Here is a 27629-nt window from a genome sequence, read left to right as displayed (position 1 = left end):
GAGATTAAGAAACTACTTCAGTAAATAAATGGAACTCATTTAAAGAATGAGAACATGAAGCAGGATTAACTGGTTAGCAAAAATAAGTCACCTGTTTTTAAACTTTTTATTTATTTATTTATTGCAAAAATGGGAGCAAAAACTAAAAATGGACCCTGTAATTATAGGATAAAATGTAAGAAAATTTTGGAGGTGGATATAGAAACAGTCAACATTTGATAAATAATTACAAATCTGCAGTCAAAATTAGATAGCATTATGTGAAATCAAACACAGGAAGTGCATACAATGTGTCCAAAATTAATGTTATTTTATGCTAAATAATTGTAACTAATCAACATAAGCATATTACAATAGTTCTCATGCAAATACCTAGGTGAATACCAAGGCCAAGGTCTGTTCTAGGTATTCCCAAGACTTGGAGACTTTTAGTAAACAGCAGCATCAATGATAACAGGTTTATCAGTGGATAATGTCCACATGGTTTTTCTTCTGTGCCCCTGGAGACCTTATCTATTAAGTTCCAATTTTACAAATATTAATTTTATTAATTCAAAATAATAAATCAAATTTTTTATTTATTGTTGTTTATAAACTTCATAGCATTCTTTTTGATATTCTTCACATTGCAAAATAGTAATTCTCTAAGACAAAAACATACAAACACCAGCAAGAAAACAAACAAATCCAAATAAAATCAGAATTAACCAAAACTAGGAGTTCCCATGGTGGCTCAGTGGTAACAAACCCAACTAGTATCCATGAGGACACAGGTTCGATGCCTGGTCTAGCTCAGTAGGTGGGGGATCTGGCATTGCTGTAGCTGTGATGTAGCCCATCAGCTGTGGCTCTGATTTGACCCTTAGCCTGGGAACTTCCATATGCCACTAGTGTGGCCCTAAAAAAGAAAAAAAAAAATTAGAAGAAAAAAGAAATAAAGAAATTTACCAAAACTAAACAAGTATAAAAAGAAATTTGGAGTTCCCATTGTGGCTCAGTGGTTAACGAATCTGACTAGGAACCATGAGGTTGCAGTTTCGATCCCTGGCCTCTCTCAGTGGGTTAAGGATCCAGCGTTGCCATGAGCTGTGGTGTAGGTCACAGACACAGCTCGAATCCTGTGTTGCTGTAGCTGTGGTGTAGGCCGGCAGCTACAGCTCCAATTAGACCCCTAGCCTGGGAATCTCCATATGCCGCAGGTGCAGCCCTAGAAAAGCCAAAAAAAAAAAAAAAAAAAAAGAAAAAAAAAGAAAAAAAGGAAAAAGAAAAAGAAAAAGAAAAAAGAAATCAAATGCACCTACTATAAAACAATTCCCATAATAACCTATATTTTAGCATGTATTTTCTGAGACAAAACTGTCCTATAAAGGCTCAAATCTTTATATACATATATATCAGGTCTTAGAATACAGTCCATTTTTAGATTCAGTATATTCTTTTCAAAAAGAAAGTTTTGTGGAAAAGTTTAGCAAATTCATGAAATAATTGCTCCATAAATGTGGAAACTGGCAAACAGAATAATGGGGAATGGAAATAATATTATTAGTTATAAAAATGCAGCACCCTAGTTTAGGATATTTCTTTTGAGCATCTATACCAGAACAACCCTGAAGTCAGAGAGCAGTTGAGTAGGCAAGAAGGGTGAAAAAAATTTCCCTACTGCAAAATTCTATTGACCACATAAATATATTTGGCTTTTCTTTAATTCTATGACATCTTTTTATTACTTCTTCACAATTTTAAACTCAAATGAGGGTGTGTGTGTGTTTAAGTATGATATAAAATTTTATTTCACTAAATTTTTTTTTTACCCTTTAAACTCTACCAAGTATGTAGGCTCATTCCACTTAAAAGTGCTATTTCCATTTTGGAATAAATTCTGATAGACAACAAGTTCTATTTATGCTGCAAAATAGACACCTAGAGACTGTGGATTTTGTATAGCCAAAATATTAGTCAGCAATTAAGAAGAGGATTTAAATGCTAAAAAGATGAATTATTAAGACCTCAAGACATGCTTTTGTTCAAGCATTATTAAAACCAACCACTTAGAAGAAAATACAATTATTATAGCAAGAAAAAGTATATAATGTGTCCCTAAGGATATGTTCAGGGAAGAGGTGTGCTATGGTCTGGAGGTTCATGGCCTCTCAAAATTCATATATTGAAATTCTAACCCTCAAAGTGATGGTAGTGGTAGATGAGGCCTTTGGAAATCTATTAGGCCTTAAGAGTGGAGCCTTTATAAATTGGATTAGTACTTAAAAAAAAAAAAAAAAAAAAATCCTAGAGAGTTCCCTTGCCCCTTCCAGCTTGTGAGGAAGAGTGCCCTCACCTGACCAGGCTGCTGCCTTATCTTGGATTTTCCTGCATCGAGAACCATGAGAAAAAAATTCCTGTCACTTATAAGCTGCCCAGTCTATAGTGTTTCCTTTTAGCAACCTGGATGGACTAAGGCAAAGTGGATAATGCTTTCCAAATTTTCTTTTAGACTTCTAGAAGATATGGGTCTTTTAATTTTTTTTAAAAAATTATGTTTTTTAAAAGGAAATAGAAAATTTCAGTACCTCTGTAAATTTTATCTCTCTCTTGAACTCAAGAGCTATTAATTCATCTGGTTACCTCAAGATAATCTCTTTAAAGATAGCCTAACTACATTTCAAAGTCATCATAATTCCAACCAAAAGTATTGTTTTTCCATGTCTTCCCCATATGTTTAGATAAACTTACATATATAATCAAGATCTTTTTATAAGAAAAATTTGATCACCAAATACTTTCATTCCCACCCATTGAAATTGTTCTTTTTCTGTTAACCTTATGAGTAAGCTGTAATATATAACATTATTTCTTTCTGATATTTAAGCCTTGAATCAGTTTCCTCTAAAGATACTTCACATCCACAGTAAATGTATCTCTTCAAAATACAAAGAATATCATGTTATTTCCTGGAAAAGCAAATTTAGTTCAAACTTCTTCACATACAGTCCATATTCTACCATTTCTTCAACTTCTATAGCACTAAAATATCCTCTTCATCTCAGGACACAGATCAAAAATTTTTGTGATTTTTTTTTTTTTTTTTTGGTCTTTTTCCCTTTTTCTAGGGCCGCTCCTGCGGCATATGGAGGTTCCCAGGCTAGGGGTCCAATTGGAGCTGTAGCCACTGGCCTACACCAGAGCCACAGCAACACAGGATCCGAGCCGCGTCTACAACCTACACAGCTCACAGCAACGCCAGGTCCTTAACCCACTGGGTGAGGCCAGGGATCGAACCTGAAACCTCATGGTTCCTAGTCGGATTCATTAACCACTGTGCCACAACGGGAACTCCTGCAATTTCTATGATAGGTAGAATATCTCCCTAAATATATTCATACCCTGCTCTCTGTAACCTAAGAATATGTTATAAGGCAAAAGGATTTTGCAAACATACTTAACATTTACAGACCTTAAGATAGTGAGATCATTCTGGTTTATTTGGATAGATGCACTATAATCACATGAGTCCCTAAAAGACAAATACATTTCTACCTGGAATTGGAGAGAGATGGAAAAAGAATGAGTCAGAGAGGTTGAAAGCACAACAATGATTCAATTTCTTGTTGCTTGAGTGATCCACATAAAAAGTAGAAGGAACATGTGCGGCTTCTGGGAGCAAAAATTGGCCCCAACTAATAGTCAGCAAGGGAACAGAGGCTTCAATCTGACAAATACAAAAGACTGAATTCAGTCAACAAACCTGAATAAGTTTAGAAATAGATCCTGCCCCATTGTCTAGTAGGCAACTCAGATCTGTGGTTAATTTGATTCCAGCCTTGTAAGACCTGGAGCAGAGAAACTAGTTAAATCCACCTAGACTTCTTCTTCTTCGTCTTTTTTTTTTTTTTTTTTTTTGTCTTTTTTAGGGCTAAACCCCCGGCATATGGAGATTCCCAGAACGGGGGTCGAATGGGAGTTACAGCGGCTGGCCTACACTACAGCCACAGCACTGTGCGATCTGAGCCGAATCTGTGACCTGCACTGCAGCTCATGGCAACACCAGATCCTTAACTCACTGAGCAAGGCCAGGGATCAAACCTGCCTTCGCATGGATGCTAGTCAGACTCATTTCCGTTGAGCCATGGCAGGAACTCTGCACCTAGACTTCTGAGCTAGATCCGTGAGATAAAAAATAGGAACTCTTATTGGCTACTGACTTTGTAGGAATTTGTTATAGTAGCAATAGAAAATTAAAATAAAGCCTCCCTTAGAAATAAACATTATCCCTTAAAATAAACATTTCATCCTATTTCTTCTTACACAACATATTATATGTATATGTTACATTATGTTAATGTGTATATATTTTTGCTCCTAGGACATATAAATGCTTTGCTACAGATGTTCTTTGAGCTAGTTAGTATTCCAGTCTTCCTAAACTCACCAACGTGGGATACACGGCAGATTTGTTTTCCAAAGGTAACCACAACAATATCTCCGTTTCCATATGTGTTATTACAATGTGATTTGCCATTCCTCCAGCAAGAGGTAAAGTTTAATCCCTAACCACTTAAAACTGGGTGAGTTTTGTGACTGCACTGACTCCCCCCCCCCCAAAAAAAAAGGAAAAAAAAGGAGTTCCCTAGTGGCCTAGCAATTTCGGATTTGGCATTGTCATTGCTGTGGCTTGAGTTTGATTCCTGGCTTGAACTTCTCCACGCCTTGGAACGCAGCCAAAAAAGAAAGAAAAAAAAAAATAGCAGGTGTGATTCTGTGTTAGTTCTAGATGTTTTCCTTCCCTGATCTGTTAGCTTCTACTTCCGGCCTCTTGGAAGCCACCCACCATGAAGAAAAATTGTAACTACCCTGGGATCACCAAGTTGTAAGAGACTTTAGAAATCCCAGCACATGCAAAGGCCCTAGAAAATGTGATACCATAACTATTAAATTTAATTTGCAGAGAAAAAAGAGAGAGAGAGATTAACAAAAACTGAGGCAACAGATATGTGAATGGAGACACCCTCTTGGGAGGACATCCTTCAGTCACAGCTTCACAGCTACCCCAGCTGATACCAACAAAGTCATAGGTAAACTACTCAGGTTAGCCCTTTCCAGATTCCTTACCCTCAAAATTGTGAGCAAATTAAAATGATTGTTTAAGCCACCAAAAAAAAAAAAAAAAAACCTCTAATCATTAGAAATTAATAATAATTACCAATTCCTACTTCTGGTGTCAAAGCAGATACATTCCTGGTCTTGTAAATATATAGTGAGGAGTTTGGCTGCAAGCCAAAAATCCTGTATGTGATTTTTCAGACCTAATAAAGACAATTAGGAAATCTTTCCTGACAGCTTCATGAAGGAAAGCTGCCCTCTCCACATTGGCTTGGTGCATAATCAGTGTACTGCAGTTCCTGAAGGGAGTTGCAGGCAAGGACTCAGACCTCCTGGCCTGCCATACTACACTGATGTATATCTACATTCCTAACTCAGTCGCCTTATTCTGAGCCTCTTTATCTGGGCCTTAGGCCAAAACCTTCCTCAGGTCCTCTGCTGAGGCTTTCTAACAGCGGTAACGGGAGGGAAAACTTTTGTCCACTCTGACTCAGTTCTCAGTGCTTTTCCACTCCTAGCCATTCCCTCTCTCTCACCCCTGGCCCCTGAGTTCCTAAAATTTTTTTGTTCCAGGTTCTCACATGGGTGATATCATGTTCACGATTGGGCTGATCTAAGCCATAGGGGAAAAAGGGAAGAAGAGGCAGAGCTTTCTCTGGTTTAGCCTCTTGCTTATAGTTTCAAGGTAAGTGATTAAAGCCTTGACTGTTACTCTCATTTTGGCTTGTTGTTTTAATTGACAGCTGAGAACTCAGGGCTTTCTCTCCAGCTCAACTGAGCCCCTGACATACATTGATAGTGAAGGTAGCTGATTTTGTTTGTCAGGGTATGTTTTGTTACGGTGTTTTATATTGAAATGCCACCCCCTAAATCTCAGTAGCCACAACAATAAAAGATTACTCCACACTCAGTTAACATGGTCTTCATGAGGTGTCATGATACGTCAACATAATCCCTGAGGGACCTGAACTGACAGAAGAGCTAACATTTCAGCTTTGCTGGTTACTAAGTGACAGGCGAAGCATGTCCTGGAGGATCTTGCATTAGCAAGATTGTGACCCAGAACTAGCACTTATCTCTTCTGCTCACACCCAGTCTTACTTAGTCACAAGGCCCCATTCAACTCTAAAGGGGCCAAGGAATACAGTCATATCATATCTGGAGTGGGAGGCAATTCTTAAAACCACCTCTCTGAAAATGGCTTTCTTATTAATATCCGTTCCCTTCCCTTAGAAGCTGTATTGCTTGCTTTCAGGAACTCCACAATTTATTCAAATGAGGTTCCATGGGTTCAAGTGAGTCATTTTCTGATTAAATATGAAGTACAAAGCATCATCCCCAAGTCTCAATCCTCTTGTTAACACTGTGATTAGCAAGGACTCATGATCATGCAGTTGAGACAGAAAGCTTGCTGAATTTCTTGTTGCAAAGAATGAACTCAAAGCCATTTCCTTTTCCCTGTTCGTGGTTACATGGTAAATGTTCAAGATCCTTGGCTAGAGCATCTGATTGACTAGGTATTAATTATCCCCGGAGGTGGAGAAAACGTTGGGAAAAAAGTTGATCTAACGGAGGGACCTTTTGGGGACTCCCCTAAGATTCTGCACTGTGAGGACAGGCACCTAAATTAACAGCTCTATCAAGGTTACACAAATTGGGAAGCAGTGATTCTCCAAAAGGCAATTATAGGTAGAAATGAGAACTGAAACACAACAAATATCAACTATTGCTAGGGAATAAAATTTGCTCAAGGCGATCTTTTACTGACAAGTACAAGATATCCCTGATTCATTTACTGAAAAAGTGCATTTTAAGACAAAACATATTTAGCATGACCTTCCTTTTTCCTCTTCTCAAGGAGAAATGAATAAAGTAATAGCCTACAGAAAATTCTCCATATCCTTGAAGGCAGAGACTGCCTTGCTCATTTTGGAATGTCCCCCGTGACTTGCTCACTGACTAAATTCTTGAGCCAAAGTTACTTCCTATGATGACAGCAGGTTATTGGCAAATCTCCACAGAAATATCATCACATTGAGGTTGATACTAAATTAGAACAATGCTATTTGGCTTGATAGGAGTGGAAGCCATTTTTCTGGCGTATAAATAGATATTGGTACCCTATTGGTACCCTTCAATAAACTGCCCTGAAATCATCAACTATATTATTTTTTTCAGAAACTTGGTCAGATAAAGAACTCTTTTAAAATATAAGGGAGAGTTCCTGCTGTGGCACAAGTGAGTTAATGATCTGGCTTGTCTCTGAGGAGACACAGGTTGGATCCCCTGCTCAGTGCAGTGGATTAAGGATCCAGTGTTACTGCAGCTGTGGTGTAGGTTGCAGCTCTGGATCAGATTCTGTCCTTAGCCTGGGAACTTACATATGCCTTGGGTGTGGCCAAAAAATTAAAAATTAAAAAAATAAAATAAATTAAATAAGATATAAGTTTATTTTTTCATTTAGGGCATAATGTGAACCCCATGTCATTTATTTAAAACACGTTAATTAGGTTAAGAAAAATGCCTTTTACATTGAACAGAATCCATGAATGAGCAGTAAAATCTCACTAATTATAGTGATTTAGGACATGGCTACTGTGTCAAGTGAGATTATGCGGCAGCGGAGTCACTTATACCTTAGAAGTTCTCTGACACCTACTGCTCTTTCCTACATAACATTTTGAGTGATTTTAAAGGGAAGCAGACACTGGCTACTGGAGGATCCTATAGCTTAAGGACTTGACTCTTTTAGGATGGTTTATGTGTTTTTTTATTTGTTTGGTTAGTTCATCAATTTTAATCTATAGTAAAAATACATCATTTTATTTGTGGACAAATATCATAATCAAGCAGCATGAGGTAAACAAGACCAAAATGAATGGGCTTAAATACTAATTTAATATAATAAACTAGATATGAAGTAGATACATGGTTGAAAATTGTCACCTTTGTTATTTTTCCCAAATCCTGTAATTAACTGCCAAAATCCCATGAAAAATATATAAATAATAAACTTATGATCTAAATGTCTATCTGAAACCTAATTGAGACCTCCAAATAAGTAAAACTTGCAAAATATTAGTAAACTTTTAAAAAACATTTATGGTATAGATTTTGACAATGAACAATACTTAACACTTGCAAAGAATAATAAAGTTAGGATAAAAATAAAATTTTGAAACAGTTGGGTAAGTTCCTAAGTCTCAGTTGCCCTCCTACTCAAATGGGGTGGAAAGAAATGGAGTTATATATGTTATAGCATCTGTTACAATAGCTGGCACAGAGCAGTCATCAATAAAGCTGTCTTCCCTTCCCAGACTTTTCCTGCTCTCTCTTCCTTGATCTTTATTTCATTCTCATTTCCCCTTTCTTCCTTTCCTTTGCCAACCTTTACATCCCTTGCTTTCCTTTTCGTGAATGATGTTTAATTTCAAAAACATCATATAGTTTAATACTCTAGGGGAAAAAAAATCACTTAATCACCCAATAAAAGGAAAAAACACTCAAAGCTGACCTGACCAATTTTGAAAGAGAGGAGTTTTATTCTTAAAACTATCATTGTTACTGCTTTATATTGACATTTGAAACAATAAGTTTTGAAACATTTATTCTTTATTCATTCCCTGATTTAATCCATCAACAAACATTTGTTGGGGATTATCGGTGACCCTTAATATGGTTAGTTAGTGTTAATTAATTGGAAGTATTTTAATGCAAATGCCAATGGGGATCTACTTGATTCTTAATTCACATGAAAATATTTTTTCTGTTGCTAAGGTTAAACATGTTGTATGTGTTTTAAATCTTTTTCAAGTTAAAAACGTATTAGAATTTACATACAGTTTATTAAATCATCATGCTGTACACTAAATTAATATTGAATATCCTAAGTCATATTGTTCAGGTTAAGACAGAAATCTGTATTGAAGTTAACATTATATAAGCAGCAATATTCCTTAATTCTATAGCTGGTGAACTCTTATTCATCACTAGATGGCACTCTAAATTTAGACTGTGATAAATGGGTTTTTTTTCAACTAGGAATACATGTGTTTTGTAAATAATTTATTATGTGAAATAAGCAAGTTTTCCATCCCCTCCTCATATACAAAGTTGAGATTTTCCCTACTACCTACCAGTGTTAACTACCTATGATACTTAATTTAAAGTTAATTTAAAGATATTGGCCAATATAATATTATAAAAAGACTGATTCATGAAGAGAATATAAAATAAAGGTTTTTAAAATGTCTCTCATAAATTTTTCAACCTTATGTTTAAATTTTTAATTTTAGGACTTAATGTACATGTATATATCCAATAATACAGAAAATTTTTACATATCTATTTCTATAAAAAAAGATTTACCTATCTTTTATGCCTTACTTCTTAAAAACAAATTTTTATTACATAAATGGATATACAAATAGGATGAATACAATAAAAATGAAAATACTATGGTGACAAATGCTTTCCTGATCAAACATAATTATGCCCCAAATAGATAACTTGTATGATTCCTGTTTTATCAGATGTTATAAGTTGATCAAATTTTTAATATCTTTAGAGATTTTTAGCTTCATAAAAAGACTGTTTTACTTTCATATGTAAGTGATGACTTCCCATAGAAAGCAATAAGAATGAACCTTTGGAAACGTGATTGTGATCATTTGAAAAGTAACCAGGCAATGATCTTATGACCCCAGAGTAATTGAAACAGTCAACTGTTCTCTGGCCAGGGACAGCAGCTTGGATGGTTAGTATAAGAGGCAGTGAGGTGGCTCAGCCTCACATTCAGACTGTCAATTAGACCGCATTAAGGAACACTTCTAGCAGGGCTAATGCTGCTGCTAGAGAAAAGTAGGCATTTAAAGATAGCCGATACTACTTAGAAATAGTCTATGTTAGAAGCCAACATTTTCCATGGATGAAAGTCAATATATTTATCTCTCACTCTATGCTAAGGTCACAACTCCAATTACTATGTAAAAACATATGAATTCTGAATGATTTTGGCTTTGTCAATAACTACAGATTTTTTTTTTCCTTTTCCTGACTGCACACTAAAGATCAGATTTTTAATTTTCTGGGTCAGATATGTGGGAAATGACTATTATATTTTTCCTTTCCACATTAGAGAATGAGCTTTGAATAAAATCCCTTCTGAACAAATGGAAAGGAAAAAAAAAGTAGAGCTCTGTTGCACTGCAGCAAAGTTTCTTTTTCACTGTGTAACTCTCTTTACATTGTGAGATAAAGGGGAAATCCATCACTGTTAACAATGGTAAATAGGTAGAATTCTAATACTTATATTACTGATTTAATTACTGTTAATGAAATATAAAAGGAGACGGAAAACTAGTATGTTACTTTATGTAAAATAACATGAATATTACATAATGGGGATAGAATAGTTTTAGAAGGTAGTTTTATTTTCTTTAAACACTCCCCAAATATTTTAATGTAATATGAAATATAAAGAAAATGAATTTATTTTAATTTTTCACTTCATTTAAAGTTAAAATTTATCTTTGTCAATACTGACCTATCATGGATAGTACAAAAAGGAGATCAATAATTCAGGGAATTCTGGTCGCTTATGATGGAGCATGATAATGTGAGAAAAAAGAATGTATACGTGTACGTGTAACTGGGTCGCAATGCTGTACAGCAGAAAATTGACAGAATACTGTAAACCAGCTATAATGGAAAAAAATAAAGATCATTATATATATAAAAAAAGAATTCAGGGAATATATTATTATACGTTGATTGTGAAAATGAAATTTAAAACAAATATTTATTTACCAATGTAAATTTGCCAGGATTTGATGTGGGATGCAATAAAAGGGATATAAAATTAAAATGTTTTACTAAAAAATAAATTATATTATTTAAGTGGTCACAAATTAAGAGGAAGAGTTGTATCAGAAGATAGAATTTTAGGAGAGATACCTAATACAAGCATACACTTTGGCCCCAAATTTCTCAAAGAAATCAGATTGGAAGCTACAAATGCCTAATTCAATGCATAAGTGTATCAGAAGCCTTTTCAATAACCTCCAGCACATTTGTCAAAAGAGTAAGGGACTTGGAATTATCCTACCTGGATTTGAATCCAAAATTTGTTCCTGCTAGCTTTGGGTCTTAGACAAATGAGTTAATCTATTTAAGCTTAGACTTCCTTGTCCTAAAATAAGAAAAAGTAATACCTAAACAATCCTACTTTCAATTGCCTATTTGGCAGAAGAACTAGAATTGAAATGTCTGGAAACCATGACCAAGCATTCATTTTATAGATTAACTCTAGCTTCTTCTGGGACATAGCTGCTTATTTTTATGGTCCTTCCTCAAATTCCAGCTCAGCTGTATCATTGATTGTTCCAAACTCTATCAATTAGTAGGATTTAAAACACCACCATGGATTTTCTTAAAATAGATTTGAAACGTGATTTGAATTATTTAAAAATGCAGCAAATAACTCTATTTATTACGTAACATTCTGCTTATTCCAAAGTGTGTTTAAGACAACTACATGTAACTTTTACTCTAAAATATACTTGGCTAATGTAGTTAGTAATTTGGTTCACTTACCACTATCTTTAGCAACCTGGGAAGTTACCAGTTTAAGGTCACTTTTTTTTTTGGTAATCAAGAAAAACAAAAACTAAAAATATTTGTAAATGATTTCAAAATATGAGAATATATTTATGCTAAGTATGTGAATGAGAAAAGAATATGGTACAGACTAGTCTGATTCCACTTCTTGATGCTATTTCCTAAGCTTTTGCTAATCACAATGTTGGTTCACAGCCCAACATTTGCACCAACTGGGAACTTGTGAAAAAATGCACATTTTCAGATCCCAAACCATACCTGCTGCATTTTAGCAACATCTCCATTTGATTCATAAGTATAAAGGTTTGAGAAGCATTGCTGCTTATATAATTTGCATAGCTTCATAAGCTGAACAAAATATCCTATTATTTTACATCTTTGTCATCATTTCATTTTGTCATAAGGCCCATGGAGTGCAATAACCTGTCAGTCACATATGTTCATGCCAGAGTGTCTTTAGCCAGCTTTCCTACAGAAATATAAAAATGGAGCTTATGTAGTTCCATTATTTTTGAGATGGCAATCAGTTAGATACGTTGAAAAATCTCCTTTCCATACAGAGAGGAAAAATGGTTTAACTACTGATATTCCTGCAATGCAAAGTTATGAAGTATATACTACTAACATTTCTGTATATTAGTCTTTCCTTCCTTAATCAGCGGTTTCTGGATATCTATATCTATATCTATATACATCTCAAGATATATACATATGAATAATCAATTTTACTCTTTTCAACCCTTTCAACTTTCTTTTTATCTTTCAAGATACAATTTCATACAATATGGTCAAGGAGCCATAATGGATAAAGATAATAATTTCCAAAAATGCTTCATTTCTTTCTAGATTAAAAGCCATCTTCAGTTTCATTCCTAGGTAAAATAATCATAATCATCATAACTGCAAATACCTGTACTTAATGTAAAATTACATTTCCAATTCACTCCTCAGCTGGTTATATTTTAAAGCACAGCTCAACACTCAATATTTAATAGTCATCTTCTCTACCTCTTATAGAATAATTACATTATTCTGATAAATTTAAATTTCTTTTGGTTTGTAGAACATCCAGTGTTGATAACAACAGTAGAATAGCTTATAATATAAAATGCTTTTAAAGCAACTATTAAATATTAGGCATTGTGATTATCAATTAACTCCCCATAGCACAGTGAAATAGTTATGATTATTATCTCCATTTTATAGATGAGAAAACAAAAATTCAGAGAAATGTGGGGACTTTCCAAAAACATGACTGTTTGTGGATCTAGCTTTAAAAGCCTTGCCAGTAATTGTTGTACTGTGCCTTACCTCAACCAGAGAGTATATACTTTAAAAGGAAAAAAAAAATGTACCTTTTTGTATTTTCCTCAGGACTTAGAAAGAATATGAAACAACTCTTTGTGATTGTTCAAAGGCTTTGCCTCAAAATATATTGGTTTGGAATTTTTACAAATAAAAAAGCATGGATGTTATTATTAGATAAATAAATCTGGTACCTAAATTATGTAAAGTCCCTGTATACATTTATTATTTCTCCAAATAGTTTTCATGATTGAAATTTCCCAAAAATAGTTCATCCTTCTGCAAGTCATTATCTAATCCTTCTCTTTAGTCAATTTTCCATAACACAATGAAGAGAACCAAGAATAAATAGATGGTTAATATAATGCAGTTACCAAAATGGATCTAGACTAGATTATCTAAAATAGCACCAGTGCTACACATTTAATGTATCACAATATATTTGTCCTAAATATTTTGTTTCACTAACAGAACTAGAGGGAAATATGTTATTGAATTTTATTACCTTCTTCAACCACAATTGGCAAAGGAAGCATCAATAAACCATTTCTGTCATAGATGCATAGATGGGGAGTTACCTTTTTATATAGCATTGCTTATGTTAATTTACTAAATTTAGTTAATGTTTTATTATAAAAATATATGTTAAAATAATTTCACTTACAAACAAATAATATAAATGAGAATATAATTAACAGATAAACCAAAGAAAACAATTCAAAGGTACTTGTAAATTATCACCTATATTATGCTCATGGAAAATTATCTTTATGATTGCTTATAATCTATATGTGAAATAGTGAAGACTAGCTTATACAGTAAGATCAAGTAGGAAAAAGAGGGACGTTATCAAAGAATAATCAATAAGTTCTGATGCATACTGATGCCATGAGATGGAGAAAAATGATAAGAATGAGGAGAAAAAGAAAATAGAAGCAGAGACTGAGTAATAAGACCATATCATTATTTAATTATTGATCTGATTTGGAATTTTCTTCCTCGAGATTCAGCTGTTCTTTATCTTCTTTTGTCTTTTTGCCTTTTCTAGGGCCACTTCCTGAGGCATATGGAAGTTCCCAGGCTAGGTGTCTAATTGGAGCTGTAGCCGCTGGCCTACGCCAGAGCCACAGCAACACAGGATCCAAGCCGCATCTGTGACTACACCACAGTTCACAGCAACACTGGATCCTTAACCCACTAAGCAAGGCCAGGGATCAAACCCGCAACCTCATGGTTCCTAGTCGGATTCGTTAACCACAGCGTCATGACAGGAACTCCTTGATCTTTATCTTTCTTAAAAAAAAAAAAAAAAAAATCCTACTGTGAAGTTTTCTCATTTTAGAGGGTATAACAAGTGATAAAAAGTATTTGGTGGGGGAGACTGAAAAGATGCCTAATCTCAAGGTTCTGTTTCTTTATTTGAGTACATTTAAACCTATATTTACCCACTGTGATGTTTTGGAAGAATGCCAACTATAGTCAATTATTGTTATTCCCAGTAGTTATGTTCTACAAAGTCTCTACAAAAGCTGTTTCAATAGTGAATACTGAAACATTGTTCCTAGGAGAAATACAGAATTAGGTTCCTATAAATTTCTAGTCATAACATTTTTGTCAAATCAACACATAACTTTGTTTTATGTGTCTTTCTTTTAAAACATCTTATTTAATATAGTGTTGATTTATTAACATCGAACTCATAGCTAATATCACTATAACTCATGCCTGAATGAAGCTTATTTAACACATGTATTTTCTCCAGAAGGTACATCAGAGCTTTCTTGGACCTAGAGACAATGGACAGCACTTTGGCACTAGGCTTGGGGAACATTTAAAAAGTGAAATAATCAACAAAAAGCACAAAAATGAAAGAATTGTGGCACTTAAATAGATCACAAAAAAGTCACTTGTTTATAGCATGAGCACTAAAACAAAAAGGTAAATGATTATCTTATTTGACATTAGCTGGAAATGTGTGCCATGTAATTTGAACTTTTTGCCATTCTGTACATGTCTCTAAAGAATCAGTAAGACAAGCATGAGTATTGACCTAAGGAGTCACACAGAAATTTTAGTGAAAAGAATTCTCAAATACAGAATTGATGAAAAAATGAGGATCCACTGTACCTGTTTTACTTATTATCCCTAGAATGACTCTTTACTTAGAAATTGAATTGTCTTTTATTCAAATGCTCACTTTTTTTTGCCTTCTTGATATTTATGTGTGTGTCTTCTTCGTGGTGATTTGACATAAGAAGAAAATGTTTAAATGAAATTTTAAGGAGAAGAATCAGTTTCTCATTGTTGTCTAAGCTGAAAAAGTTACTTTACTAATGCACAACATCACTTCTCCATATCACCACTAAGCATCTACTCCCTTTGGTGCTTAGAAAATGTTCACATGTAGTTGATTCAGTGTCATATAGGTTGAACTACATCAGTAATAATATAGTCGATAAATTGTTAAATAGGCATAATATATTGCAATGATGTCCTTAGGATTTAATGAGAATGTGTATTTTAAATCATTTAGGGTACCTGACACAGAGTAGGCAGTAAATATATGCTATACTTTCTCGTACATGGTAAAAATATATGATATTTATTAAAGGGACAATACAGAAAACACTACCACAGGAAACAAAGTATACTTTGCTAAAATTTTAAAACTTAAATTATAACTGACTTAGATTTCTTAAGGGTAAATTTGAAAAAAATAAAAAAGGAAGAAAGAAAAATCCTAGGATCATCACTTGCTTTTTGAAATGCAACAATTAGATTAGTGAACTCGTGTTATCATGAAGGAAGCACAGAATTTCTGCTGGATAACATCTGAAATATCTCAAGTGATATATCAGGTTTTTTTTACTCTAAAAATCAAGTTAAAGGATGATTACTTAAAAAAATATAAGAGGTTTCACAAGCTTCAACTGAACTAAGCAAAGCATTTTGAAAAAAGCACCATAAAGAGAAATGTGTCTAAGGAATAAGTTGGCAGTTGGGGCAAAACAACTTACTGAAAGTGGAAAAATATATCCTTGGGCAAACCATCTTGACATAGAAAATTTCAAAAGCATCAAATAAAACATGAACATTTTTCACTTCCTTGAGTTGCTCCATTTGAGCCACCTGACTTACCAAGGAATCTGTTTTTTTTTTTGAAATTAACAAGGTTCAGCATGCCTGAAGCCACACATTCACACAAAAATACAATCAACAATACAACAAAAAGAAAGGAAAAACCCAAGGGAAAATATGGCATTTTTTTCCTTTTATTTGATAATAGGTAAAGAACTATGACACTGAAAGTGCTTCTGAGACTTTCCTGATACTAATGAAATGAGCTTTTCCAAGCCATCATTATAAAATGGACACATTACCAGAGGATAACTAATGATTGATTAAAAAATGTGAATATTCTTATCTTTCAAAAGGAAGTGGAACTGGCATTTATAATAATTCTAGCCTAGGAACAAACACTTGGAAAGATTAAAAGGTTTTGAAATATAAACTGTATTACCTTAACAAAGATGTAAAGAGTTTGGAATTAAGCTACATCAATAAATCAGAATTTTATAATCATTTAATTATGTGATGTTGCAAAAATTTATAATAGAAATCTGTGTGGTTGTAACCTTGACAATAAGACTTTTTAGATTAGGAATGAGAATTATTTTAACTGATCCATTAAAATTCAAATGGAAATTGAAGATAAATTTTTTGATTAACTAAATCAATACAAACACTGGCTTCAACACTTTGTAACCTTCAGATAAAAAATGGTGGGAAAATAAGGAGGCATTTTGGAAAACCAAAAACCTTAACAAATTTCTCGCATCATATATATGAGGAATGGCAAAAACAACAACAACAACAAAAGCGAGAGAAATAAAGCAAAGTGGACACTCTCTGTCTCGCTCTTAACTTATTCCAAAACAGTGAATTTTAGGAATAACCAACGGTGAATTAGTTTAAATGATTTATATTGGAGAAAACATTAAATAACTAAGACATCTGTGATGATTCCATTTTAGTCTCAAATTGTTTTCTCTTCTCCTGTTTAAGCTTTTCAATGCAACATGGGAGGTCTACCTCCAACCCCTGTTCAGGCTTTTTAAATCCACCTGCAAAATGAAGTTTCATATTTTTTTTGTCAGTTCTCTTTTGAAGTTTTAGCTTTTCAAGAATGTTTGATGGACTTCACTGCATTTATGTCAGGTAGCTTGTGGCTAGAGAAAAATAGCAACTACTGATGGAATTGCTGACCTAAGTTAAACATTTTTTCACTGAGACTCAGAGGATCGTATTGGCACACATATTGGGTTTTCTATCTCAGCCGATCTTGGGTATGCGTTCCTGAGCCCTTGCCTTTTGTTTGTTTATTTACTATCCTTTCCTTGACTCACCCTGAACTATTTTTCACCCAGATGATAGAAAGTATTTTAGACTAAGCAGGACTTCAGTAAAGCCAAAATGGTTTCTATCCTCTGTGTTCTTTTCTAAGCTTCCCTAAATAACTCACATTGCAAATTCCTCCATTGGCTGACTCTTCAGTCCCTTAGAGCTAGTCAAGTGTGTCAGGCTAAGTGCTTGTGTTAAAACAAATGTTCTGTATTTCCCCCAAATCCCTTCTGAACTATAGCTATTTCATAAAGGGACTTTTCAGTAGGAGAAAGGCACAAATATCAGAACTCAAGGCTGAGCCGCTTCTATTTGATCCTAAGGAAGCTGTTTCCACATCAAAAGATGTGACTGACCCAAGGCTTCAGCCTCTATGGGAAGCCTAGGTGTGTCACTGCTACTATAGGTATTAAAAATTACAAATAAAAAAAGAATTCAAATAAATCTTTCACTAGACCAGTGGGAAAATGTTTTCACCCTGCCTTTTAAGCTACTTTAGAATAGCAATAATGTAGGTGTTCAGGGAGGAAAATGAAACTTATACTACCTGCTTCAATGAAATTTTAAAAACCATTGGCTTAAAATCCTACCTTTTAAGACACATCAGAATAGTTCTTGTTTTAAATGCTTGAAATGCTGATGACCAAAGCAGATATAGTTAAAAACCAAACTGCTAAGCATATAAATGTGGATATTTAGGAAACTGAGAAATATTTAAGATTTTAAAAGAATAACATCCTTTGTGTATTAAAATCTAAAATTACAGGATGTTCAAATTAAAATACATAAAAAGGAATGTGTACACATTACTGAAAAAACCTAATTAGTTTTTTAAAAGTTTGTATTGAATACAAATTTAGCAATGTTTTCCTCATATATTATTATTTGTTTTCCTTATATCTATTTCTATAAATTAGGACATATAATATTCTGCCAACCACGGAGTCTTCTTAAAGGACAAAGTGAAAATGATGTCATGCCAGTGCACTTTGAAATGGGCTGTCCTGTTACAAGGACGTGTAAAAATTCATAGAAAAAATAAAATTAGACCTTCTCTTTTTCCTTTTCCTGCTTTTTTACCTTCTATATTTATTTCCTTAATTGGTTTATTTGTTCATAATAATATTGATGTAGCATAAGGCCTCATATAATAAGCTGGATTATTACATCAGAAAATCCAGTTTGGCACTCTATGGAAGTAAAGAGCATAATTTTTTTCTGACGACACTGTTGAAAAGCAAGTTCCTATAATCTGTAACAGCATTCAGATTTTGTTCAGTGTAAGAACTCTCACACAGTTACCAAAGGACCTTCATATTTAATTTTAAAAATTGTTCCCAGTATGTAAAGAAAATAATGTGCCAACTTAGATTTAACACAGTCAGAACATTTGGCACTGAATTAACATTTTGAATTCTGCTTAGTCATTAATGCATTAATGGGATCGATTCCCAAAATTAAAGCCAATTTACAAAAAGACACACTATCTAAGGTAATACCATAACAAAGTGTGCTATAAAATGGGCTTTTATTTTAATCTCTCTGGGGGAAGGAAGAGTGTCACTTGAGGACCTATTATAAAGGCCCTTATTTACTATTTGGGGAACAAATAAAAAAAGATTTTCTAAAAACTTTTTTTTATACTCTCAGATTCTGCTTTTTCATAATATATTGTTAACATTAACCCATACTATTGTTTTTTGTTTGTTTGGATGTTTTATCAATTTGTTTTTGTTGTTTTATATTGACTAAATATAGTATAAACATTTACGTAAATTTACCATAATGCTGAACAAAGGGACAGGGTCATCTCTTCAAGTATAAACTTTATTTGAATTCAGATTTTAAAATATAACTTTCAGCTTCGCTAACTTTCTTTTGTATGACCACTGCTTTCTTTTGGGCATGGGGGCAGGGAATAAGCATTTTTGTCTCCTGATTATAAGTGATACAAACTGTAGGGAAACGTAGCCAATTAATACATAGGCTTTATCTACAGCCTCCTGAAAGTTGGATAATGTAAGAAAAAGAAGAGTAAAAAGTAGGGGGGATGGGGAGACAAAACTCACATGGTCAACGTAACAAGCAGTGTAAATAAAACGCTGGAAGCTGGTGATAAATGCACAAGTAGCAACTGATTTATCAGTTAAGAAAAAGCTGAGACTTAAACTGGCAGGAAAAAAGGCCTAGGAATAAACCCATGTGCCGGGCAGTAACCTAGAAATCCACACTGATAATCTTGAAAGTGGGGATGTATCTGGAGCTAAAATTTCCCTGTTTGGTGCATCTAGGCTGGAAGTTTACTATCTGGAATGTTTGAACAGGCATCATGTTGAAGGCACTAAACACATTTGATGGCAGTAACACATGCTGAAAACAGAGATGAGTGGAAACCTGCACATTGAAAGTTGAGAGAGCTCAGCATTAGTATGCTCAGTTCCTCCTAGAAGGTTTAGACACCCTCATCCTTGAGCACAGAAAGGACAATGAAAGATTTCTCTTTAGGAAATTAATCAGAGAAAATGAATTTCAGGTATTTTTAGTCAGGGACCCAGCCAGATTAGTCTATAGAAATGTTCCCATCTAAATCTCTGTTACCCTCGCAGAGATTCTGGTGGATTTTAGAGCTCTAAACTATCAATTATGGCTGGAGAACCAGGAATCACTAGACATTTGAGATCTTCTAACATGAAAGACTAATTAACACAAGGAAGAACCACAGTGGATCAGACAATGAATGAAGTAGAAAAGATCCTTAAAAAAAAAAAAACAAAACTATATTCAACATTCTGATGAAAGGAACAAAAACCCATGATATTCTATCTATTTTAAAGAATATATAAAGTAAAATTTCAAAGACCATGTAAGACATCTTTGATAATAAAAAATATGATAACAGTAACAAAAAAAATCAAGATAAGTATTGGGATATAAAGTTGAAAAAATAGGTCATATTAGAGAACAAAACTACCAAGAAATTGAAAATAGAAGAGACAGAAAAATTAGGAAACTAGTACTGGAATTGTGCTATTTTGCTATTAAGAGTTCTAGAGACAGGGAGTAGAGGAAGTGCCAGGAAGACATTTTCAAGGGATTGCATTTTACTTACCATAATTAAAATATATTTGCTTCTTGATTGAAATTGCCTACCACTAAGTGTCAAGCTGTGGATAAACAAAATCCCACAGTGATATAAAACATTAGAACATTAGGATTAAAATCCTAAAATCATTCAAGTTTTAGGAGAAAGCCCTTATATTATCTAAAGAATGGGGGGTGGGGCACATTTTATTTCTTTACACCAATACCATAAGTTAGAAGATAGTAAGGCACTTTCTTCAAAATTTTGATGGGTTACATTCCCAATCTATAATTATTTATATGGGCAGTGTATCAACCCAAATTACTCATTCATTTATCCTTTACTCAAGTATGTTTGAGTACCTGTTGACTTCAGGCATTGTTCTAAGTAAGGAGAAAATATATCTAAAATAGACAAAATCTTTCTAATGTAGCTTATATTTTAATAGTGAAGACAAATAAATAAAAATAGAGAATTTTGGACCTCGATAAGTGCTGAAGACAACCAATAAAATCTCCCTGAAAGTATATTTATGAGTAAAAAATTAAAGGGAGTAGTCTAGAAATAGACTTTCTTGGATAAGTCTATTCCAAGGTATCCTACAGTGAACACAAGTTTTGAACTTGAACTGCACATACAGAGTGTATTCAAGCTATAGGAAGAAGCCGGTGTGCTTGAAGCCATGAAAAAGAAGAGAGGCTTAAGGCAAGAGACTGGAAAGCTAAGGGTGGAAGTGGAGTTGTGTTCAATATTGAAGATCATAGTGAAGACTCTGGGTAAACTCTGAGGGAAATGGAAAGCCAGCAGAAGAATTTGAGCATTTTAGATATAGACTTTTGCATAAATCATATGGCAAGGAAGGAATCAAGAACATCAATTAAGAGCTTGTAGTAATAGTCCAGGCAAGAGAAGAAGGTGGTTTGGACTGAGTGATGGCAATGTGAGTGACGAAAAATAGGTGAGACCTGGCAATTTTGAAAGTAAAGCTCTTGAAATTTGATGATGGACTGGATGTAGAGTATGAAAACAAGAAAGTTATTAAGAATAATGCCAAGATTTTTAACTTGAACAACTGAAATAAGAGTTATCTTTCAGTGAAATGGAAAAAAATCACAGTGTGTATGTGTTTGTTGAGCCATCACAATATCCATTTAAGAAATGTTACATGTGAGAAGCCTGATCATCATGGAAGAGGATATGTCAAGGAGGTCATCATAAATGTAGACATGGAATTCAGAAGAGAAGTTCTGATATAGTCAACATCAATCAAGTACAGGGTAGTTGAAGACAAAAAATATACACGATTGCATAGGTAGCTGTTGGGAGACATGTTTCTACAATATTTTCTTAGCCTCTTTGTTTCTATTTTCTATGCTGAAAACTCCATCTTGACCTGCTTTACTTTACCCTATATTCCTGCTTGAAAGACAGTTGCAGTGCTGGCAAATGACTTATGCTTAAAAACAAAGACCTAAAGGCATAAGTTATTCATGTGTTCAGCTGAATGAGGACATCATGCATTGGTCTAGGCATGCCGGACCTGTGCAGATAGGCACACCATTTGCACAGCATGATGTGTCCTCTAAAGAATAAGAGCAAGATGAGCCTCAGGGCCCCAAGGGGTTTCTGAGGGGTCATTAGAAGGATATGCATTAGCAAGGAGAATGGTGAGTCTCTAGAATGCTATGCATAGGTAGCTGAAGCCAAGCTTCCTCAATGCTAATGATTGTTAAATGCCTAAAGGTCAGAATAAAAGCTTAACCAGCTAAGTGACTTTTAAAATAATAATAAAAAAACTATGTCCTGCACCTACAACCCCCTCCTCACTTGATGTGATCCTAAAGAGCACAATAAAAGCAGTGTGGTTTCTTGAGGTGGGGCTCTTGGTCCCTGAGACCTTGATTCCTCCAGTTCCCACCTTTAATTAAGATAAATGTCTCTGTGTCTTGTTTTATGTTAACTTTTTTTTAACTTTCACAGCACCCATTCTTCAGCCCTCACCTGCTGAGCTGCTGAGCTGATCTCAGTAGGTAGTGGGAATAGGAAAAAAGATGCATTATCCTTGTTCCAAGCAAAATCTAAATTCTCCATAACTGCTTGATATGCTCTAGACCCTATCCCATCTCCTTTTTTGAAAATATTGCTGCATCAATTTCCTCACCATCTACACGGCAGTTAGCGACAAGAGAATTATATAAGATTGACTGGAAAATGAGCATGGAGAAAAAAAAAGTTCAAGAACCAATGCCAGAAACACATTTTTAGATTGGTGAGATGAACCAACTAAGGAGACTGACTAGCTAAAGAAATGACCAGAAAGGTAGGAGAAAAACTAGATTGGAAGAATGTCACAGAAGCCAAGAGAAGAAAGTGTTTCAGAAAGAGAGGGTGATCCAGTATGTTAAATGCCACTGATGGCCAATAAAGGAAGGCTGAAATAAGTCCATTATATTTCACAACAAGAAATACTTTTTTAATTTGATAGAGGAAGTTTATCGATGGTAAATTTGAACTGATGGGGCAGAAACCTAATTGGAGATGGTTCGAGAGGAAACAGGCTGAGATAACTTTCTAAAAATAGCAGGTTTTGCTATAACGAAGAGATGAAAAATGAGATAGTAGTTGAAAAAAGAGAGTGATTTTTCTTTTGGATGGGAGAAATAATAGCATGGTTGTATGCTGATAAAAATGATCCAGAAGAGAGAGAGAAAAAGTAATGATGATAAAATACGGGAAAATTTATGGAGCAATGTCCTTAAGAATTTGAGATGGAATGGGATCTAAGGCTTATCAAGCAATTATGGGGAGTTTAGCTTTTGCTTTGAACAAAGACAATGCATCTTTAGTAACAGGAGAGAATGAACAGTATGTGAGCTGAGATTCAAGTTGATAGATAGATGGGGTATGAAGGCTACGGAAAGTTTCTTCTGATTGTTTCAGTCTTCTCAGTGAGGTATGAATCAGTTATCACCATCTGAACGTAGGGATAGAGCAATTTAAGGAAACAGAATATAGGGTGAAATAGATATGTAGAAGAGTCTTAGAGAAGAAGGAAGATTTTTCCAGATATTTGGGTATCAAAAAAATTATTACTTTTGGGCCCATTTTATCAGAAATTCACTGGATAGAGGTTCCACTAAAATGAGGGAATTAAACAAGATTGGGATAGTTTTTATGTTTTTTATTTGTTTGTTTTTTGCTTTTTAGGGCTACACCTGAGTCACATGGAAGTTGCCAGGCTAGGGGTCAAGTCAGAGCTACAGCTGCAGGCCTACACCACAACCACAACAATGCAGGATCCAAGCAGTGTCTGTGAACTACACTGCAGCTCATGGCAATGCCAGATCCTTAACCCACTCAGTGAGGCCAGGGATCAAACCCACATCCTCATGGATACTAGTCAGGTTTGTAACCTGCTGAGCCACAGTGGGAACTCCAAGATTGGGAATGTAAAGATCAAACAGCTGAGAAGCAAAGGAAATCATACAGTATATCTCAAAATACGAGCTCTGCCTATATATCAGCCAGCTAGGTAGCTGAATGAAGCATAGTTCAAGAGAGAAGGTACATACACACACACACAGAGTGTAATTTTTGTTTACCTAATGCGTTAAAATATTTCGGTAGCTGATATCACTTCTGGTAGAGAGTTGGAGGAAAAAAATCACTGATAAGAACAAAGAAACCAATGAAACACATTTAAAAAAGGAAAAGTTTTTTGTCTATAAGAGATTGTTTATCAAATAAAAGAGATGCAATCAGTGGAGTTTGGCTCAGCTATTGATTATAATTTTATACTCCAAAATAAACTCTAATCATTTGTCTGTCTCAGAGTATTAAAAAATATCAGGTGTATGTGCATGATGTGGAGGAGGTGAATTTTTTTTTTTAAGTTAAATCACTTATTCCCCTGTAGCTGGCAAAAAGAAATGTGTTGTGAATTAAACAAAAAGCATCAAATACTTGTAATATGACGTATAAAGAAAAAGTAAATGAATTGAAAACTAAATAAATTATATAGATAAATGAATTAAAGGTAATTCTGAGGAACAAGAATAAGAAATAGAAAGGGGGACAGCAGGGATTTTCTTTCTTTCTTTCTTTCTTTCTTTCTTTCTTTCTTTCTTTCTTTCTTTCTTTCTTTCTTTCTTTCTTTCTTTCTTCCTTCCTTCCTTCCTTCCTTCCTTCCTTCCTTCCTTCTTTCCTTTCTTTCTTTCTTTCTTTCTTTCTTTCTTTCTTTCTTTCTTTCTTTCTTTCTTTCTTTCTTTCTTTCTTTCTTTTTTAGGGCTGCACCCACAGCATATGGAGGTTCCCAGGCTAGGGATCTAATTGGAGCTGTTGCCACTAGCCTATGCCAGAGCCACAGCAATGCCAGATCCAAGCCACTCCTGCAACTTACACCACAGCTCATGGCAACGCTGGATCCTTAACCCACTGAGAGAGGCCAGGGATTAAACTCACAACCTCATGATTCCTAGTTGGATTCGTTTCCACTGCACCACAACAGGAACCCCAAGGGATTTTCAAACTTTATTTGTAATAGCTAATTGATGATGTAAAGTCATATGCAGTCATTTTAGAAGTCAGAAACCCAACTGCGAATGATCAATAATAACTCTACCACTAAGGGCATTCATTAGTCACATTTGGACTTTTTAATTTCTCTGTACTTAATTGTTTTTTAAAATATTATAGGAAGTAATAAAACTGTTTTAAAATTATTTAAATTGATTATTACTATGTCCCATGCAGATTTCACTAATATGACATAGCATCTTTTTCACTTGCCTGTACTTTTTTGAATGCATATATTATTGTTTCCTGGGGAAAACCCATTCCAGTGCTGGGATAATTCCAATTCTCAGTCACAATGTCTTGAATAAAATGACCGTTTATGTTCCTGTTATTCCCTATCCAATATCATATACACATTTGGCATCTTATATATATTTGTGTTACTAAAATATCTTCCTCTTATTATGCTTTATCCTGAACTTGTTGATATTATGTTATGTACAGAGACATGCATTCTTGAGATTCCATAGTCAAAAAACCTCTCTTGATCCATGAATTAAGTATGTTTCCTACTAATTTAATGACTCTAAGCAGGGTAGAGAAAAGGAAATATTCTAGCATCATTGTACATGATGTAGCTAAGAATTATTTTAGTTTATTCTATGTGTTTAGCACATTCTAGATAATAAATTAGAAAAATTCACGGAAAAGTAGCACTTTTTAGCACTTCACTTAAAAATAGTCATAATGTACATAATGCTGTATTTTCTCAGAGTCTCACCTTGTATGTTTATGTGTGGGATGATTATTTAATTAAATCCTGTAATATATACATTTTATCTCAATTTATTTATTTAATACTATCTTCCATGAATTTTTTTAAAGTTGTTTGTCCTTTTATTTATTTTTATTACTTAACAAATTTTATTACATTTATAGGTGTACAACAATCTTCACAAATTTTACAGCATTTCCATCCAAAACCCTCAGTGCATCCCCCGACTCCCCAACCTGTCTCATTTGGAAACCATAATTTTTTCAAAGTCTGTGAGTCAGTATCTGTTCTGCAAAGAAGTTCATTGTGTCCTTTTTCAGATTCCGCATGTAAGTAATAGCATTTGATGTTGGTGTCTCATTGTCTGACTGACTTCACTTAGCATAATAATTTCTAGGTCCATCCATGTTTCTGGTATTTCGTTCCTTTCAATGGCTGAGTAAAATTCCATTGTGTATGAGTACCACATCTTCTTTATCCACTCCTCTGTCAGTGGGCATTTAGGTTCTTTCCATGTCTTGGCTATTGCAAAATAGTGCTGCAATGAAAATTGGAGTACAGGTGTCTTTCAAGTCATGGTCTTTTCTGGATAGATGTCTAGGAGTGGGATTGCTAGATCAAATGGTAGTTTAATTTTTAGTGTTCTGAGGAATCTCCCTACTGTTTTCCACAGTGGTTGCACCAATTTACATTCCCAGCAACAGTGTAACAGGGTTCCTTTATCTCCACACCCACTCCAGCACTTACTGTTTGTAGACTTTTTGATGATGGCTATTCTGGCCTGTGTAAGTTGGTACCTCATAGTGGTTTTGATTTGCATTTCTCTAATAATGAGTGGTGTTGAACATATTTTCATGTGTTTTTTGGCCATCCGTATGTCTTCTTTGGGGAATTGTCTGTTTAGATCTTCTGCCCATTTTTTGATGGGGTTCTTTTTTTTGTTGTTGTTGGTATTGAGTGGTAGGAGGTGTTTATAAATGTTGGAGATTAATCCCTTGTCAGTCGATTCATGTGCAAATATTTTCTCCCTTTCTGTGGGTTGTCTTTTCGTTTTGTTTAGGGTTTCCTTTGCTATGCAGTAACTTTTTTTTTTTTTTTTTTTTTTTTTGTCTTTTGTCTTTTGTCTTTTTTGTTGTTGTTGTTGCTACTTCTTGGGCCGCTCCCGAGGCACACGGAGGTTCCCAGGCTAGGGGTTGAATTGGAGCTGTAGCCACCGGCCTACGCCAGAGCCACAGCAACGCAGGATCCGAGCCGCGTCTGCAACCTACACCACAGCTCACGGCAACGCCGGATCGTTAACCCACTGAGCAAGGGCAGGGACCGAACCCGCAACCTCATGGTTCCTAGTCGGATTTGTTAACCACTGCGCCACGACAGGAACTCCTGCAGTAACTTTTAAGTTTAATTCAGTCCCATTTGTTTATTTTTGTTTTTACTGTCACGACTCTAAGAGGTGGGTCTGAGAAGATGTTGCTGTCCTTTATGTCAGAGAGGGTTTGACCTATGTTTTCCTCTAAGAGTTTTATAGTGTCTGGTCTTATATCTAGGTCTTTTTTTTTTTTTTTTTTTTTTTTTTTGCTATTTCTTGGACCGCTTCCGCGGCATATGGAGGTTCCCAGGCTAGGGGTCGAATCGGAGCTGTAGCCGCCGGCCTACGCCAGAGCCACAGCAACGCAGGATCCGAGCCGCGTCTGCAACCTACACTACAGCTCACGGCAACGCCGGATCGTTAACCCACTGAGCAAGGGCAGGGACCGAACCCGCAACCTCATGGTTCCTAGTCGGATTTGTTAACCACTGCGCCACGACAGGAACTCCTGCAGTAACTTTTAAGTT

At 34.8% G+C, this 27629-nt stretch overlaps 1 long non-coding RNA gene across 1 annotated transcript; it reads left to right on the top strand.

Annotated features, from left to right (window-relative positions):
* Window positions 1-26122, top strand: LOC102163438 (uncharacterized). Its single transcript, XR_014820067.1, has 5 exons — window positions 1-72; window positions 4361-4461; window positions 4943-5082; window positions 5671-5782; window positions 25958-26122. It is a non-coding gene; the product is annotated as an uncharacterized LOC102163438 (long non-coding RNA).
* Window positions 26123-27629: the final 1507 nt, after the last annotated feature.

Source organism: Sus scrofa, chromosome 11, assembly GCF_054392235.1.
Source record: "Sus scrofa isolate SSC_HxYL_T2T_F1_AM1 chromosome 11, Sscrofa_HxYL_maternal_Yorkshire_Landrace_v2.0, whole genome shotgun sequence".
In the NCBI taxonomy this organism is placed as follows: Eukaryota; Metazoa; Chordata; class Mammalia; order Artiodactyla; family Suidae; genus Sus; species Sus scrofa.
The sequence above is the reverse complement of the archived record's forward strand: the minus strand, read 5'-3'. Positions and strand labels throughout refer to the sequence as shown.